The 3340-nt window shown below is 42.4% G+C and overlaps 1 pseudogene; it reads left to right on the top strand.

The window, feature by feature from the left end:
• The first annotated feature begins 380 nt into the window (after positions 1–380).
• LOC148018883 (WD repeat-containing protein ATCSA-1 pseudogene) lies at positions 381–1125 on the top strand (annotated as a pseudogene).
• Positions 1126–3340: the final 2215 nt, after the last annotated feature.

Here is a 3340-nt window from a genome sequence, read left to right as displayed (position 1 = left end):
TATTATTTTGTATGCGCATGGATGCACGATTATGTTATTTATATTTGGACATTGTATTGGGCATGCTAGACTCTTTGGGCACCGTCCGTTGTCGTATTGCTGCGCATTCGAGGTGTGAAAACCACCCGAAAGTTGCGTGTGTGATTTAATACTTTATGCATACATAGTTGTTGTGATTACATTTATTCTCTGCGTATGAGTATAGATGCTCACATGAAGGGCTTCACTTCAGATGCTTTTGTTAATAGCACACTTATTAGTATCTATGGTAAATGTGGCAGCATTTTAGAAGCAGAGAGCATGTTTGATGGGCTGTTTGATCAGGACATTGTCGTGGCATGGAATGTGATGATCTCATTACACTCTCAACTGGAGAATGGATGTGGAAGATGGTGATGGAAAGAGACATTGGAAGTATGGCTCCCTCATCATTTACAAGTCTTTTAGAGAAGAGAAGGGTTTCAAGCATAGAACTTGCACGCAACAAGGAGATTGTGAGTGCACACAAGAGAAGCATTAATAGTCTTCAGGTACCTGATTTCGGGAGCATTAGATGGATCTGTTGCTGCTTATGACATTCAGCAGCCAAGCAGCTATGGATACAATTCATGTACACAAAAACATGAGGCGTTGTTTTCAGTTGATAAAAGGGCTAACCATGGGCACACATATTGTGTCTCATGTGTACACTGGTATCCCATTGATACAGGGATCTTCATCACTGGATCTTTCGATCATTTTGTGAATGTTTGGGACACGAACACAACACAGGTGGAACTTCAATTTAATATGTCCAAGAAAGTGTATGCCATTGGAATGTCTGGGCTTGCAACTGCACACATGTTGATTGATGCTGGAACTGAGGATACAAGGGTGCGGCTTTGTGATATGGCAACAGGAGCACTCACTCATACACTCACTGGTCATCGAGATAGTGTGTGGGCTGTACAGTGGTCTAGGAGAAGTGAATGGGTTCTTGTTACGGGAGGTTGTGATGGAGCCATTCGATTTTGGGACATTCGAAGGTCAGGGCTGTTACAGATGGACGAACAGTTGAACAATAGGTTTTGGAGTCAAATCCGCTTCTTGAGGCTTTTGGCAATGCAAAAAAATAGTGCAAAATGACAATTCGAGGGGAGCCGTGCTTTAGGGGAAAGGAGCCGTGCTTTGGGGGGAAAAGAGGAGCTTTTGTGTTTTTGAATCGAGCTTGGGGGATTTTTCCGGGATTGATGGATCTGGCATACGACATTTTTGGAGGATGAATCAGAAGGCAAAAGGGGATGACTATGGCTGCAAATTGTAGGTACTCGTGACGGCAGAATTCGTTTTTCTTTGGGAACTGCTGGACTGGATTTCTGGAACTTCGAGGAGACAATTGAAGCATCAAAAATCGAAGCTTTGTGATCGACCTTACCTAGTACAGTTACTCTGTCACTGAAATTTGTAGATATTTTCATGTGCTCCATCTGGTTGGCTGTCGTTGAGATGACAATTGACGTTTCAATGCTGGAGGATGTTTCGGTGTTTGATCAGCTTTTCGGATAATGCCTAGAGTGATGGCAAAGACGGAAAAAGAAGAATGACAGTAGGAAACGAAGCATTAGAGTCGAGGTAGTGATGAAGCATCGATGATAAAGAAAGCAGCAGCGGCATCAGAAGAGGTATAGCCCTGCTTCGAGTCAAGCCAGGAACCCTTGTAAGACATCTAGAGTATGCCATAGCTTCATTTTCATCTGCGTACTAGCATGTGTCTGTCAGTCCCGCCACGTGAAAAGTTTTACAGTCTCGTGGAGTGGACACTTATATGACCATGGCTGTTTGAGAGATGGACAGGGAGAAGTTGATGAAGTTGGCTAGTGCAACTTGTTTTGGACATTTTCAGATGTTTTCGTAATATATATCACAGAAGAAGAAAATTGGTCATGAATACAAGTGGTAAATGCCAGGATGATGTGGTAAGAGAAGAGATAGTGGTCCTATGGCGGAGACTTGTTGGGAACACACTCAAATGTGGAGCATCTCTGGGAATGGCATCGGTCGGAGCAGGCCTGGGAGCTATACTCATTTCACCATCAGCTGGACAGTGGATTGGTTGTGCAGCTGGAGAATATGCAGGCTCTGTTCTAATGAGCTTATAGCTAGATCCATGGATTATCTTTGGTACTTTTGATCCTCCAGAAGTAGATTAGGTGCCAGTTCAATAACTTCAACTTAACCATTGTGGGCTGTTTGTTAGCAGCAAGGCAATCTTCAAGCCTCCAAAGGCTATCCGAGGTGGAATTCCCATCTGCTTCCCTCACGATAATTTTCAGTGACTCCAATTATTTGAGCCCAATTTGTGGTACGGTCATTCTGGAACTTTATATTCCACAGTACTTGTGAAGAGAGTGGGTCCACTGTTTCAACAGAGAGAATCAACTATCTAAAACAATTTGGTTGTTTAGAGTCTCTTCTTTTGTGTTTGTCCTATTGTTGCTGGACTGGCTACCCTGATCATAATAATCAACCAACTACGACTTTTCAAACTGACTTTGGCATGTAGTGTTTATGAGACTCAGTATATTCCATTGTGCTTGTTGAGAGAGTTGGCACTCTGGTGTTTCAACTGCAAAAGATCAACTATATGAAGCAAGAGCTAAGTCTTTTTTGCATGCATATTCGCGTGCTTTAAGAGGGAGATGGAATGCAGTTGTGATGTAACATTGTCTAGAACTGTGCAGACTGCCATGCCAGGACTGTCTCTTCCCTTATATGTGTAAGCCCTGGTTATTTAAATAAACCAGATTGGATTGATGAAAAAGTTCATAGACAACTTGGACGAGGAGAGCAAACTGTATGAATGTATTGGTAGATATATTGAAGTTTAGAGAATGGTCATATTATCTTGGATAGCCTGTTCTTACTTGATTGATCTTCTATCCTGAAATTATTCAAAGTCCTCTGTGGTTGCGACTTTGCTTTTCACAAACCCTTTGACACCGTTAGCTTTATTCCTATTTTGTGCTAAAGCAAACTCAAAAGCTAAAAGCTTGCTATTTTGTAATTTGGGCTATTATTTGAGCTTGAAGATGAATAATACATAAAATACATGCTTTGTGGAGTGCTCACACAAGGCATGGGGGGGAGATTGCACCCAATTGGTCTCTTGTTCATGTCGTTCATGCTTTTTACATTGAATTTTGTGCAAAAAGTAGAGTTTTATTGTTCTTGGGGACCTTCCGGCATTCACTACGTGAGCGTACAGCATCCGATCTGCGCACCAGTGGTATCAGAGCGAAGCTGAGATCAAGAGCTTCCAATCGCTACTCATCTTGTGCGAAGGCGGAGCTCCTGGAACGAT

The sequence above is a fragment of the Lygodium microphyllum genome, chromosome 20, assembly GCF_053477565.2.
Source record: "Lygodium microphyllum isolate KBCC chromosome 20, Lygodium_microphyllum_v1.1.10, whole genome shotgun sequence".
Taxonomy (NCBI): Eukaryota; Viridiplantae; Streptophyta; class Polypodiopsida; order Schizaeales; family Lygodiaceae; genus Lygodium; species Lygodium microphyllum.
Note: the sequence above shows the minus strand (reverse complement) of the source record. Positions and strands in the feature narration are given on the sequence as shown.